Source organism: Camelus bactrianus, chromosome 31 (assembly GCF_048773025.1).
Source record: "Camelus bactrianus isolate YW-2024 breed Bactrian camel chromosome 31, ASM4877302v1, whole genome shotgun sequence".
Lineage (NCBI taxonomy): Eukaryota > Metazoa > Chordata > Mammalia > Artiodactyla > Camelidae > Camelus > Camelus bactrianus.
Window position 1 is genome coordinate 5,541,143 of NC_133569.1, and position 16,203 is coordinate 5,557,345.

Consider the following 16,203-nt stretch of genomic DNA (forward strand, 5'->3'; position numbering starts at 1 on the left):
GGAAACAGACTGAGAAACCAGAGTAAAAGTTTCTCCTGCAACCCGTTCCCTTTGTGCTAGATGAACGAACGACTCTCCACATGCTCAGTTCTGAGAGATAAGTGTGTGTGAAAGCCGTCCTTCACCTAGCTTGTTGGGAACACAAAGTTTCTCTTCAGTTGCAAACTCCACTCCATAAATATATATGCGGAGGTACTAGCTCCAACTCGGTTTTATATTGAAAACTGCAAGAACTTCTAACAGGCACTAGGAAACAGACTGAGAAACCAGAGTAAAAGGTTCTCCTGCAACCCGTTCCCTTTGTGCTAGATGAACGAACGTCTCTCCACATGCTCAGTTCTGAGAGATAAGTGTGTGTGAAAGCCGTCCTTCACCTAGCTTGATGGGAACACAAAGTTTCTCTTCAGTTGCAAACTCCACTCCATACATATATATGGGGAGGAACTAGCTCCAACTCGGTTTTACAGTGAAAACTGCAGGAACTTCAAACCGGCACTAGGAAACAGACTGAGAAACCAGAGTAAAAGGTTCTACTGCAACCCGTTCCCTTTGTGCTAGATGAACGAACGTCTCTCCACATGCTCAGTTCTGAGAGATAAGTGTGTGTGTAAGCCGTCCTTCACCTAGCTTGTTGGGAACACAAAGTTTCTCTACAGTTGCAAACTCCACTCCATACATATATATGGAAAGGTACTAGCTCCAACTCGGTTTTACAGTGAAAACTGCAGGAACTTCAAACCGGCACTAGGAAACAGACTGAGAAACCAGAGTAAAAGTTTCTCCTGCAACCCGTTCCCTTTGTGCTAGATGAACGAACGTCTCTCCACATGCTCAGTTCTGAGAGATAAGTGTGTGTGAAAGCCGTCCTTCACTTAGCTTGTTGGGAACACAAAGTTTCTCTTCAGTTGCAAACTCCACTCCATAAATGTATATGCGGAGGTACTAGCTCCAACTCCGTTTTATATTGAAAACTGCAAGAACTTCAAACAGGCACTAGGAAACAGACTGAGAAACCAGAGTAAAAAGTTCTCCTGCAACCCGTTCCCTGTGTGCTAAATGAACGAACGTCACTCCACATGCTCAGTTCTGAGAGATAAGTGTGTGTGAAAGCCGTCCTTCAACTAGCTTGTTGGGAACACAAAGTTTCTCTTCAGTTACAAACTCCACTCCATACATATATAAGGGGAGGAACTAGCTCCACCTCGGTTTTACAGTGAAAACTGCAGGAACTTCAAACCGGCACTAGGAAACAGACTGAGAAACCAGAGTAAAAGGTTCTCCTGCAACCCGTTCACTTTGTGCTAGATGAACGAAAGTCTCTCCACATGCTCAGTTCTGAGAGATAAGTGTGTGTGAAAGCCGTCCTTCACCTAGCTTGCTGGGAACACAAAGTTTCTCTTCTGTTGCAAACTCCACTCCATACATATTTATGGAGAGGTACTAGCTCCAACTCGGTTTTACAGTGAAAACTGCAGGAACTTCAAACCGGCACTAGGAAACAGACTGAGAAACCAGAGTAAAAGTTTCTCCTGCAACCCGTTCCCTTTGTGCTAGATGAACGAACGTCTCTCCACATGCTCAGTTCTGAGAGATAAGTGTGTGTGAAAGCCGTCCTTCACCTAGCTTGTTGGGAACACAAAGTTTCTCTTCAGTTACAAACTCCACTCCATACATATATATGGGGAGGAACTAGCTCCAACTCGGTTTTACAGTGAAAACTGCAGGAACTTCAAACCGGCACTAGGAAACAGACTGAGAAACCAGAGTAAAAGGTTCCCCTGCAACCCGTTCCCTTTGTGCTAGATGAACGAAAGTCTCTCCACATGCTCAGTTCTGAGAGATAAGTGTGTGTGAAAGCCGTCCTTCACCTAGCTTGTTGGGAACACAAAGTTTCTCTTCGGTTGCAAACTCCACTCCATACATATTTATGGGGAGGTACTAGCTCCAACTCGGTTTTACAGTGAAAACTGCAGGAACTTCAAACCGGCACTAGGAAACAGACTGAGAAACCAGAATAAAATTTTCTGCTGCAACCCATTATCTTTGTGCTAGATGAACGAACGACTCTCCACATTCTCAGTTCTGAGAGATAAGTGTGTGTGAAAGCCGTCATCCACATTGCTTGTTGGGAACACAAAGTTTCTCTTCAGTTGCAAACTCCACTCCATACATATATATGGGGAGGTACTAGCTCCAACTCGGTTTTACAGTGAAAACTGCAGGAACTTCAAACCGGCACTAGGAAACAGACTGAGAAAACAGAGTAAAAGTTTCTCCTGCAACCCGTTCCCTTTGTGCTAGATGAACGAACGTCTCTCCACATGCTCAGTTCTGAGAGATAAGTGTGTGTGAAAGCCGTCCTTCACCTAGCTTGTTGGGAACACAAAGTTTCTCTTCAGTTGCAAACTCCACTCCATACATATATATGCGGAGGTACTAGCTCCAACTCGGTTTTATATTGAAAACTGCAGGAACTTCAAAACGGCACTAGGAAACAGACTGAGAAACCAGAGTAAAAGGTTCTCCTGCAACCCGTTCCCTTTGTGCTAGATGAACGAACGTCTCTCCACATGCTCAGTTCTGAGAGATAAGTGTGTGTGAAAGCCGTCCTTCACCTAGCTTGTTGGGAACACATAGATTCTCTTCAGTTGCAAACTCCACTCCATACATATATATGGGGAGGAACTAGCTCCAACTCGGTTTTACAGTGAAAACTGCAGGAAATTCAAACCGGCACTAGGAAACAGACTGAGAAACCAGAGTAAAGGTTCTCCTGCAACCCGTTCCCTTTGTGCTAGTTGAACGAACGTCCCTCCACATGCTCAGTTCTGAGAGATAGGTGTGTGTGAAAGCCGTCCTTCACCTAGTTTGTTGGGAACACAAAGTATCTCTTCAGTTGCAAACTCCATTCCATAATTATATATGGGGAAGAACTAGCTCCAACTCGGTTTTACAGTGAAAACTGCAGGAACTTCAAACCGGCACTAGGAAACAGACTGAGAAACCAGAGTAAAAGTTTCTCCTGCAACCCGTTCCCTTTGTGCTAGATGAAGGAACGTCTCTCCACATGCTCAGTTCTGAGAGATAATTGTGTGTGAAAGCCGTCCTTCACCTAGCTTGTTGGGAACACAAAGTTTCTCTTCAGTTGCAAACTCCACTCCATACATATATATGCGGAGGTACTAGCTCCAACTCGGTTTTATATTGAAAACTGCAGGAACTTCAAAACGGCACTAGGAAACAGACTGAGAAACCAGAGTAAAAGGTTCTCCTGCAACCCGTTCCCTTTGTGCTAGATGAACGAACGTCTCTCCACATGCTCAGTTCTGAGAGATAAGTGTGTGTGAAAGCCGTCTTTCACATAGCTTGTTGGGAACACAAAGTTTCTCTTCAGTTGCAAACTCCACTCCATACATATATATGGGGTGGTACTAGCTCCAACTCGGTTTTACAGTGAAAACTGCAGGAACTTCAAACCGGCACTAGGAAACAGACTGAGAAACCAGAGTAAAAGTTTCTCCTGCAACCCGTTCCCTTTGTGCTAGATGAACGAACGTCTCTCCACATGCTCAGTTCTGAGAGATAAGTGTGTGTGAAAGCCGTCCTTCACCTAGCTTGTTGGGAACACAAAGTTTCTCTTCAGTTGCAAACTCCACTCCATACATATATATGCGGAGGTACTAGCTCCAACTCGGTTTTATATTGAAAACTGCAGGAACTTCAAAACGGCACTAGGAAACAGACTGAGAAACGAGAGTAAAAGGTTCTCCTGCAACCCGTTCCCTTTGTGCTAGATGAACGAACGTCTCTCCACATGCTCAGTTCTGAGAGAAAAGTGTGTGTGAAAGCCGTCCTTCACCTAGCTTGTTGGGAACACAAAGTTTCTCTTCAGTTGCAAACTCCACTCCATAAATATATATGCAGAGGTACTAGCTCCAACTCGGTTTTATATTGAAAACTGCAAGAACTTCTAACAGGCACTAGGAAACAGACTGAGAAACCAGAGTAAAAGGTTCTCCTGCAACCCGTTCCCTTTGTGCTAGATGAACGAACGACTCTCCACATGCTCAGTTCTGAGAGATAAGTGTGTGTGAAAGCCGTCCTTCACCTAGCTTGTTGGGAACACAAAGTTTCTCTTCAGTTGCAAACTCCACTCCATACATATATATGCGGAGGTACTAGCTCCAACTCGGTTTTATATTGAAAACTGCAGGAACTTCAAAACGGCACTAGGAAACAGACTGAGAAACCAGAGTAAAAGGTTCTCCTGCAACCCGTTCCCTTTGTGCTAGATGAACGAACGTCTCTCCACATGCTCAGTTCTGAGAGATAAGTGTGTGTGAAAGCCGTCTTTCACATAGCTTGTTGGGAACACAAAGTTTCTCTTCAGTTGCAAACTCCACTCCATACATATATATGGGGTGGTACTAGCTCCAACTCGGTTTTACAGTGAAAACTGCAGGAACTTCAAACCGGCACTAGGAAACAGACTGAGAAACCAGAGTAAAAGTTTCTCCTGCAACCCGTTCCCTTTGTGCTAGATGAACGAACGTCTCTCCACATGCTCAGTTCTGAGAGATAAGTGTGTGTGAAAGCCGTCCTTCACCTAGCTTGTTGGGAACACAAAGTTTCTCTTCAGTTGCAAACTCCACTCCATACATATATATGCGGAGGTACTAGCTCCAACTCGGTTTTATATTGAAAACTGCAGGAACTTCAAAACGGCACTAGGAAACAGACTGAGAAACCAGAGTAAAAGGTTCTCCTGCAACCCGTTCCCTTTGTGCTAGATGAACGAACGTCTCTCCACATGCTCAGTTCTGAGAGATAAGTGTGTGTGAAAGCCGTCCTTCACCTAGCTTGTTGGGAACACAAAGTTTCTCTTCAGTTGCAAACTCCACTCTATAAATATATATGCGGATGTACTAGCTCCAACTCGGTTTTATATTGAAAACTGCAAGAACTTCTAACAGGCACTAGGAAACAGACTGAGAAACCAGAGTAAAAGGTTCTCCTGCAACCCGTTCCCTTTGTGCTAGATGAACGAACGACTCTCCACATGCTCAGTTCTGAGAGATAAGTGTGTGTGAAAGCCGTCCTTCACCTAGCTTGTTGGGAACACAAAGTTTCTCTTCAGTTGCAAACTCCACTCCATAAATATATATGCGGAGGTACTAGCTCCAACTCGGTTTTATATTGAAAACTGCAAGAACTTCTAACAGGCACTAGGAAACAGACTGAGAAACCAGAGTAAAAGGTTCTCCTGCAACCCGTTCCCTTTGTGCTAGATGAACGAACGTCTCTCCACATGCTCAGTTCTGAGAGATAAGTGTGTGTGAAAGCCGTCCTTCACCTAGCTTGATGGGAACACAAAGTTTCTCTTCAGTTGCAAACTCCATCCATACATATATATGGGGAGGAACTAGCTCCAACTCGGTTTTACAGTGAAAAATGCAGGAACTTCAAACCGGCACTAGGAAACAGACTGAGAAACCAGAGTAAAAGGTTCTCCTGCAACCCGTCCCCTTTGTGCTAGATGAACGAACGTCTCTCCACATGCTCAGTTCTGAGAGAAAAGTGTGTGTGAAAGCCGTCCTTCACCTAGCTTGTTGGGAACACAAAGTTTCTCTACAGTTGCAAACTCCACTCCATACATATATATGGAAAGGTACTAGCTCCAACTCGGTTTTACAGTGAAAACTGCAGGAACTTCAAACCGGCACTAGGAAACAGACTGAGAAACCAGAGTAAAAGTTTCTCCTGCAACCCGTTCCATTTGTGCTAGATGAACGAACGTCTCTCCACATGCTCAGTTCTGAGTGATAAGTGTGTGTGAAAGCCGTCCTTCACTTAGCTTGTTGGGAACAAAAAGTTTCTCTTCAGTAGCAAACTCCACTCCATAAATATATATGCGGAGGTACTAGCTCCAACTCCGTTTTATATTGAAAACTGCAAGAACTTCAAACAGGCACTAGGAAACAGACTGAGAAACCAGAGTAAAAGTTTCTCCTGCAACCAGTTCCCTGTTTGCTAGATGAACGAACGTCACTCCACATGCTCAGTTCTGAGAGATAAGTGTGTGTGAAAGCCGTCCTTCACCTAGCTTGTTGGGAACACAAAGTTTCTCTTCAGTTACAAACTCCACTCCATACATATATATGGGGAGGAACTAGCTCCAACTCGGTTTAACAGTGAAAACTGCAGGAACTTCAAACCGGCACTAGGAAACAGACTGAGAAACCAGAGTAAAAGGTTCTCCTGCAACCCGTTCCCTTTGTGCTAGATGAACGAAAGTCTCTCCACATGCTCAGTTCTGAGAGATAAGTGTGTGTGAAAGCCGTCCTTCACCTAGCTTGTTGGGAACACAAAGTTTCTCTTCTGTTGCAAACTCCAATCCATACATATTTATGGGGAGGTACTAGCACCAACTCGGTTTTACAGTGAAAACTGAAGGAACTTCAAACCGGCACTAGGAAACAGACTGAGAATCCAGAATAAAAGTTTCTGCTGCAACCCATTATCTTTGTGCTAGATGAACGAACGACTCTCCACATTCTCAGTTCTGAGAGATAAGTGTGTGTGAAAGCCGTCCTTCACATAGCTTGTTGGGAACACAAAGTTTCTCTTCAGTTGCAAACTCCACTCCATACATATATATGGGGAGGTACTAGCTCCAACTCGGTTTTACAGTGAAAACTGCAGGAACTTCAAACCGGCACTAGGAAACAGACTGAGAAACCAGAGTAAAAGTTTCTCCTGCAACCCGTTCACTTTGTGCTAGATGAACGAACGTCTCTCCACATGCTCAGTTCTGAGAGATAAGTGTGTGTGAAAGCCGTCCTTCACCTAGCTTGTTGGGAACACAAAGTTTCTCTTCAGTTGCAAACTCCACTCCATACATATATATGCGGAGGTACTAGCTCCAACTCGGTTTTATATTGAAAACTGCAGGAACTTCAAAACGGCTCTAGGAAACAGACTGAGAAACCAGAGTAAAAGGTTCTCCTGCAACCCGTTCCCTTTGTGCTAGATGAACGAACGTCTCTCCACATGCTCAGTTCTGAGAGATAAGTGTGTGTGAAAGCCGTCCTTCACCTAGCTTGTTGGGAACACAAAGATTCTCTTCAGTTGCAAACTCCACTCCATACATATATATGGGGAGGAACTAGCTCCAACTCGGTTTTACAGTGAAAACTGCAGGAACTTCAAACCGGCACTAGGAAACAGACTGAGAAACCAGAGTAAAGGTTCTCCTACAACCCGTTCCCTTTGTGCTAGTTGAACGAACGTCTCTCCACATGCTCAGTTCTGAGAGATAAGTGTGTGTGAAAGCCGTCCTTCACCTAGTTTGTTGGGAACACAAAGTTTCTCTTCAGTTGCAAACTCCACTCCATACATATATATGCGGAGGTACTAGCTCCAACTCGGTTTTATATTGAAAACTGCAGGAACTTCAAAACGGCACTAGGAAACAGACTGAGAAACCAGAGTAAAAGGTTCTCCTGCAAACCGTTCCCTTTGTGCTAGATGAACGAACGTCTCTCCACATGCTCAGTTCTGAGAGATAAGTGTGTGTGAAAGCCGTCCTTCACCTAGCTTGTTGGGAACACAAAGTTTCTCTTCAGTTGCAAACTCCACTCCATAAATATATATGCGGAGGTACTAGCTCCAACTCGGTTTTATATTGAAAACTGCAAGAACTTCTAAAAGGCACTAGGAAACAGACTGAGAAACCAGAGTAAAAGGTTCTCCTGCAACCCGTTCCCTTTGTGCTAGATGAACGAACGACTCTCCACATGCTCAGTTCTGAGAGATAAGTGTGTGTGAAAGCCGTCCTTCACCTAGCTTGTTGGGAACACAAAGTTTCTCTTCAGTTGCAAACTCCACTCCATAAATATATATGCAGAGGTACTAGCTCCAACTCGGTTTTATATTGAAAACTGCAAGAACTTCAAACAGGCACTAGGAAACAGACTGAGAAACCAGAGTAAAAGGTTCTCCTGCAACCAGTTCCCTGTGTGCTAGATGAACGAACGTCACTCCACATGCTCAGTTCCGAGAGATATGTGTGTGTGAAAGCCGTCCTTCACCTAGCTTGTTGGGAACACAAAGTTTCTCTTCAGTTACAAACTCCACTCCATACATATATATGGGGAGGAACTAGCTCCAACTCGGTTTTACAGTGAAAACTGCAGGAACTTCAAACCGGCACTAGGAAACAGACTGAGAAACCAGAGTAAAAGGTTCTCCTGCAACCCGTTCCCTTTGTGCTAGATGAACGAAAGTCTCTCCACATGCTCAGTTCTGAGAGATAAGTGTGTGTGAAAGCCGTCCTTCACCTAGCTTGTTGGGAACACAAAGTTTCTCTTCTGTTGCAAACTCCACTCCATACATATTTATGGGGAGGTACTAGCACCAACTCGGTTTTACAGTGAAAACTGCAGGAACTTCAAACCGGCACTAGGAAACAGACTGAGAAACCAGAATAAAAGTTTCTGCTGCAACCCATTATCTTTGTGCTAGATGAACGAACGACTCTCCACATTCTCAGTTCTGAGAGATAAGTGTGTGTGAAAGCCGTCCTTCACCTAGCTTGTTGGGAACACAAAGTTTCTCTTCAGTTGCAAACTCCACTCCATACATATATATGGGGAGGTACTAGCTCCAACTCGGTTTTACAGTGAAAACTGCAGGAACTTCAAACCGGCACTAGGAAACAGACTGAGAAACCAGAGTAAAAGTTTCTCCTGCAACCCGTTCCCTTTGTGCTAGATGAACGAACGTCTCTCCACATGCTCAGTTCTGAGAGATAAGTGTGTGTGAAAGCCGTCCTTCACCTAGCTTGTTGGGAACACAAAGTTTCTCTTCAGTTGCAAACTCCACTCCATACATATATATGCGGATGTACTAGCTCCAACTCGGTTTTATATTGAAAACTGCAGGAACTTCAAAACGGCACTAGGAAACAGACTGAGAAACCAGAGTAAAAGGTTCTCCTGCAACCCGTTCCCTTTGTGCTAGATGAACGAACGTCTCTCCACATGCTCAGTTCTGAGAGATAAGTGTGTGTGAAAGCCGTCCTTCACCTAGCTTGTTGGGAACACAAAGATTCTCTTCAGTTGCAAACTCCACTCCATACATATATATGGGGAGGAACTAGCTCCAACTCGGTTTTACAGTGAAAACTGCAGGAACTTCAAACCGGCACTAGGAAACAGACTGAGAAACCAGAGTAAAGGTTCTCCTGCAACCCGTTCCCTTTGTGCTAGTTGAACGAACGTCTCTCCACATGCTCAGTTCTGAGAGATAAGTGTGTGTGAAAGCCGTCCTTCACCTAGTTTGTTGGGAACACAAAGTATCTCTTCAGTTGCAAACTCCACTCCATAATTATATATGGGTAAGAACTAGCTCCAACTCGGTTTTATAGTGAAAACTGCAGGAACTTCAAACCGGCACTAGGAAACAGACTGAGAAACCAGAGTAAAAGTTTCTCCTGCAACCCGTTCCCTTCATGCTAGATGAACGAACGTCTCTCCACATGCTCAGTTCTGAGAGATAAGTGTGTGTGAAAGCCGTCCTTCACCTTGCTTGTTGGGAACAGAAAGTTTCTCTTCAGTTGCAAACTCCACTCCATACATATATATGCGGAGGTACTAGCTCCAACACGGTTTTATATTTAAAACTGCAGGAACTTCAAACCGGCACTAGGAAACAGACTGAGAAACCAGAGTAAAAGTTTCTCCTGCAACCCGTTCCCTTTTTGCTAGATGAACGAACGTCTCTCCACATGCTCAGTTCTGAGAGTTAAGTGTGTGTGAAAGCCGTCCTTCAACTAACTTGTTGGGAACACAAAGTTTCTCTTCAGTTGCAAACTCCACTCCATACATATATATGGGGAGGAACTAGCTCCAATTCGGTTTTACAGTGAAAACTGCAGGAACTTCAAACCGGCCCTAAGAAACAGACTGAGAAACCAGAGTAAAAGTTTCTCCTGCAACCCGTTCCCTTTGTGCTAGATGAACGAACGTCTCTCCACATGCTCAGTTCTGAGAGATAAGTGTGTGTGAAAGCCGTCCTTCACCTAGCTTGTTAGGAATACAAAGTTTCTCTTCAGTTGCAAACTCCACTCCATACATATATATGCGGAGGTACTAGCTCCAACTCTGTTTTATAGTGAAAACTGCAGGAACTTCAAACCGGCACTAGGAAACAGACTGAGAAACCAGAGTAAAAGGTTCTCCTGCAACCCGTTCCCTTTGTGCTAGATGAACGAACGTCTCTCCACATGCTCAGTTCTGAGAGATAAGTGTGTGTGAAAGCCGTCCTTCACCTAGCTTGTTGGGAACACAAAGTTTCTCTTCAGTTGCAAACTCCACTCCATACATATATATGGGGAGGAACTAGCTCCAACTCGGTTTTACAGTGAAATCTGCAGGAACTTCAAACCGGCACTAGGAAACACACTGAGAAACCAGAGTAAAAGTTTCTCCTGCAACCCGTTCCCTTTGTGCTAGATGAACGAACGTCTCTCAACATGCTCAGTTCTGAGAGATAAGTGTGTGTGAAAGCCGTCCTTCACCTAGCTTGTTGGGAACACAATGTTTCTCTTCTGTTGCAAACTCCACTCCATACATATATATGCGGAGGTACTAGCTCCAACTCGGTTTTATATTGAAAACTGCAGGAACTTCAAACCGGCACTAGGAAACAGACTGAAAAACCAGAGTAAAAGTTTCTCCTGCAACCCGTTCCCTTTGTGCTAGATGAACGAACGTCTCTCCACATGCTCAGTTCTGAGAGATAAGTGTGTGTGAAAGCCGTCCTTCACCTAGCTTGTTGGGAACACAAAGTTTCTCTTCAGTTGCAAACTCCACTCCATACATATATATGCGGAGGTACTAGCTCCAACTCGGTTTTATATTGAAAACTGCAGGAACTTCAAACCGGCACTAGGAAACAGACTGAGAAACCAGAGTAAAAGTTTCTCCTGCAACCCGTTCCCTTTGTGCTAGATGAACGAACGTCTCTCCACATGCCCAGTTCTGAGAGATAAGTGTGTGTGAAAGCCGTCCTTCACCTAGCTTGTTAGGAATACAAAGTTTCTCTTCAGTTGCAAACTCCACTCCATACATATATATGGGGAAGTACTAGCTCCAACTCGGTTTTACAGTGAAAACTGCAGGAACTTCAAACCGGCACTAGGAAACAGACTGAGAAACCAGAGTAAAAGTTTCTCCTGCAACCCGTTCCCTTTGTGCTAGATGAACGAACGTCTCTCCACATGCTCAGTTCTGAGAGATAAGTGAGTGTGAAAGCCGTCCTTCACCTAGCTTGTTGGGAACAGAAAGTTTCTCTTCAGTTGCAAACTCCACTCCATACATATATATGGGGAGGAACTAGCTCTAACTCGGTTTTAGAGTGAAAACTGCAGGAACTTCAAACCGGCACTAGGAAACAGACTGAGAAACCAGAGTAAAATGTTCTCCTGCAAACCGTTCCCTTTTTGCTATATGAACGAACGACTCTCCACATGCTCAGTTCTGAGAGATAAGTGTGTGTGAAAGCCGTCCTTCACCTAGCTTGTTAGGAATACAAAGTTTCTCTTCAGTTGCAAACTCCACTCCATACATATATATGGGGAGGTACTAGCTCCAACTCGGTTTTACAGTAAAAACTGCAGGAACTTCAAACCGGCACTAGGAAACAGACTGAGAAACCAGAGTAAAAGTTTCTCCTGCAACCCGTTCCCTTCATGCTAGATGAACGAACGTCTCTCCACATGCTCAGTTCTGAGAGATAAATGTGTGTGAAAGCCGTCCTTCACCTTGCTTGTTGGGAACAGAAAGTTTCTCTTCAGTTGCAAACTCCACTCCATACATATATATGCGGAGGTACTAGCTCCAACACGGTTTTATATTTAAAACTGCAGGAACTTCAAACCGGCACTAGGAAACAGACTGAGAAACCAGAGTAAAAGTTTCTCCTGCAACCCGTTCCCTTTTTGCTAGATGAACGAACGTCTCTCCACATGCTCAGTTCTGAGAGATAAGTGTGTGTGAAAGCCGTCCTTCAACTAACTTGTTGGGAACACAAAGTTTCTCTTCAGTTGCAAACTCCACTCCATACATATATATGGGGAGGAACTAGCTCCAATTCGGTTTTACAGTGAAAACTGCAGGAACTTCAAACCGGCACTAGGAAACAGACTGAGAAACCAGAGTAAAAGTTTCTCCTGCAACCCGTTCCCTTTGTTCTAGATGAACGAACGTCTCTCCACATGCTCAGTTCTGAGAGATAAGTGTGTGTGTAAGCCGTCCTTCACCTAGCTTGTTGGGAACACAAAGTTTCTCTTCAGTTGCAAACTCCACTCCATACATATATATGGGGAGGAACTAGCTCCAACTCGGTTTTAGAGTGAAAACTGCAGGAACTTCAAACCGGCACTAGGAAACAGACTGAGAAACCAGAGTAAAATGTTCTCCTGCAAACCGTTCCCTTTTTGCTATATGAACGAACGACTCTCCACATGCTCAGTTCTGAGAGATAAGTGTGTGTGAAAGCCGTCCTTCACCTAGCTTGTTAGGAATACAAAGTTTCTCTTCAGTTGCAAACTCCACTCCATACATATATATGCGGAGGTACTAGCTCCAACTCTGTTTTATAGTGAAAACTGCAGGAACTTCAAACCGGCACTAGGAAACAGACTGAGAAACCAGAGTAAAAGGTTCTCCTGCAACCCGTTCCCTTTGTGCTAGATGAACGAACGTCTCTCCACATGCTCAGTTCTGAGAGATAAGTGTGTGTGAAAGCCGTCCTTCACCTAGCTTGTTGGGAACACAAAGTTTCTCTTCAGTTGCAAACTCCACTCCATACATATATATGGGGAGGAACTAGCTCCAACTCGGTTTTACAGTGAAATCTGCAGGAACTTCAAACCGGCACTAGGAAACAGACTGAGAAACCAGAGTAAAAGTTTCTCCTGCAACCCGTTCCCTTTGTGCTAGATGAACGAACGTCTCTCAACATGCTCAGTTCTGAGAGATAAGTGTGTGTGAAAGCCGTCCTTCACCTAGCTTGTTGGGAACACAATGTTTCTCTTCTGTTGCAAACTCCACTCCATACATATATATGCGGAGGTACTAGCTCCAACTCGGTTTTATATTGAAAACTGCAGGAACTTCAAACCGGCACTAGGAAACAGACTGAGAAACCAGAGTAAAAGTTTCTCCTGCAACCCGTTCCCTTTGTGCTAGATGAACGAACGTCTCTCCACATGCCCAATTCTGAGAGATAAGTGTGTGTGAAAGCCGTCCTTCACCTAGCTTGTTAGGAATACAAAGTTTCTCTTCAGTTGCAAACTCCACTCCATACATATATATGGGGAGGTACTAGCTCCAACTCGGTTTTACAGTGAAAACTGCAGGAACTTCAAACCGGCACTAGGAAACAGACTGAGAAACCAGAGTAAAAGTTTCTCCTGCAACCCGTTCCCTTTGTGCTAGATGAACGAACGTCTCTCCACATGCTCAGTTCTGAGAGATAAGTTTGTGTGAAAGCCGTCCTTCACCTAGCTTGTTAGGAACACAAAGTTTCTCTTCAGTTGCAAACTCCACTCCATACATATATATGCGGAGGTACTAGCTCCAACTCTGTTTTATAGTGAAAACTGCAGGAACTTCAAACCGGCACTAGGAAACAGACTGAGAAACCAGAGTAAAAGGTTCTCCTGCAACCCGTTCCCTTTGTGCTAGATGAACGAACGTCTCTCAACATGCTCAGTTCTGAGAGATAAGTGTGTGTGAAAGCCGTCCTTCACCTAGCTTGTTGGGAACACAAAGTTTCTCTTCAGTTGCAAACTCCACTCCATACATATATATGGGGAGGTACTAGCTCCAACTCGATTTTACAGTGAAAACTGCAGGAACTTCAAACCGGCAATAGGAAACAGACTGAGAAACCAGAGTGAAAGTTTCTCCTGCAACCCGTTCCCTTTGTGCTAGATGAACGAACGTCTCTCCACATGCTCAGTTCTGAGAGATAAGTGTGTGTGAAAGCCGTCCTTCACCTAGCTTGTTGGGAACACAAAGTTTCTCTTCAGTTGCAAACTCCACTCCATACATATATATGCGGAGGTACTAGCTCCAACTCGGTTTTATATTGAAAACTGCAGGAACTTCAAACCGGCACTAGGAAACAGACTGAGAAACCAGAGTAAAAGTTTCTCCTGCAACCCGTTCCCTTTGTGCTAGATGAACGAACGTCTCTCCACATGCCCAGTTCTGAGAGATAAGTGTGTGTGAAAGCCGTCCTTCACTTAGCTTGTTAGGAATACAAAGTTTCTCTTCAGTTGCAAACTCCAATCCATACATATATATGGGGAGGTACTAGCTCCAACTCGGTTTTACAGTGAAAACTGCAGGAACTTCAAACCGGCACTAGGAAACAGACTGAGAAACCAGAGTAAAAGTTTCTCCTGCAACCCGTTCCCTTTGTGCTAGATGAACGAACGTCTCTCCACATGCTCAGTTCTGAGAGATAAGTGAGTGTGAAAGCCGTCCTTCACCTAGCTTGTTGGGAACAGAAAGTTTCTCTTCAGTTGCAAACTCCACTCCATACATATATATGGGGAGGTACTACCTCCAACTCGGTTTTATATTGAAAACTGCAGGAACTTCAAACCGGCACTAGGAAAAAGACTGAGAAACCAGAGTAAAAGTTTCTCCTGCAACCCGTTCCCTTTGTGCTAGATGAACGAACGTCTCTCCACATGCTCAGTTCTGAGAGATAAGTGTGTGTGAAAGCCGTCCTCCACCTAGCTTGTTGGGAACACAAAGTTTCTCTTCAGTTGCAAACTCCACTCCATACATATATATGCGGAGGTACTAGCTCCAACTCGGTTTTATATTGAAAACTGCAGGAACTTCAAACCGGCACTAGGAAACAGACTGAGAAACCAGAGTAAAAGTTTCTCCTGCAACCCGTTCCCTTTGTGCTAGATGAACGAACGTCTCTCCACATGCCCAGTTCTGAGAGATAAGTGTGTGTGAAAGCCGTCCTTCACCTAGCTTGTTAGGAATACAAAGTTTCTCTTCAGTTGCAAACTCCACTCCATACATATATATGGGGAGGTACTAGCTCCAACTCGGTTTTACAGTGAAAACTGCAGGAACTTCAAACCGGCACTAGGAAACAGACTGAGAAACCAGAGTAAAAGTTTCTCCTGCAACCCGTTCCCTTTGTGCTAGATGAACGAACGTCTCTCCACATGCTCAGTTCTGAGAGATAAGTGAGTGTGAAAGCCGTCCTTCACCTAGCTTGTTGGGAACAGAAAGTTTCTCTTCAGTTGCAAACTCCACTCCATACATATATATGGGGAGGAACTAGCTCTAACTCGGTTTTAGAGTGAAAACTGCAGGAACTTCAAACCGGCACTAGGAAACAGACTGAGAAACCAGAGTAAAATGTTCTCCTGCAAACCGTTCCCTTTTTGCTATATGAACGAACGACTCTCCACATGCTCAGTTCTGAGAGATAAGTGTGTGTGAAAGCCGTCCTTCACCTAGCTTGTTAGGAATACAAAGTTTCTCTTCAGTTGCAAACTCCACTCCATACATATATATGGGGAGGTACTAGCTCCAACTCGGTTTTACAGTAAAAACTGCAGGAACTTCAAACCGGCACTAGGAAACAGACTGAGAAACCAGAGTAAAAGTTTCTCCTGCAACCCGTTCCCTTCATGCTAGATGAACGAACGTCTCTCCACATGCTCAGTTCTGAGAGATAAGTGTGTGTGAAAGCCGTCCTTCACCTTGCTTGTTGGGAACAGAAAGTTTCTCTTCAGTTGCAAACTCCACTCCATACATATATATGCGGAGGTACTAGCTCCAACACGGTTTTATATTTAAAACTGCAGGAACTTCAAACCGGCACTAGGAAACAGACTGAGAAACCAGAGTAAAAGTTTCTCCTGCAACCCGTTCCCTTTTTGCTAGATGAACGAACGTCTCTCCACATGCTCAGTTCTGAGAGATAAGTGTGTGTGAAAGCCGTCCTTCAACTAACTTGTTGGGAACACAAAGTTTCTCTTCAGTTGCAAACTCCACTCCATACATATATATGGGGAGGAACTAGCTCCAATTCGGTTTTACAGTGAAAACTGCAGGAACTTCAAACCGGCACTAGGAAACAGACTGAGAAACCAGA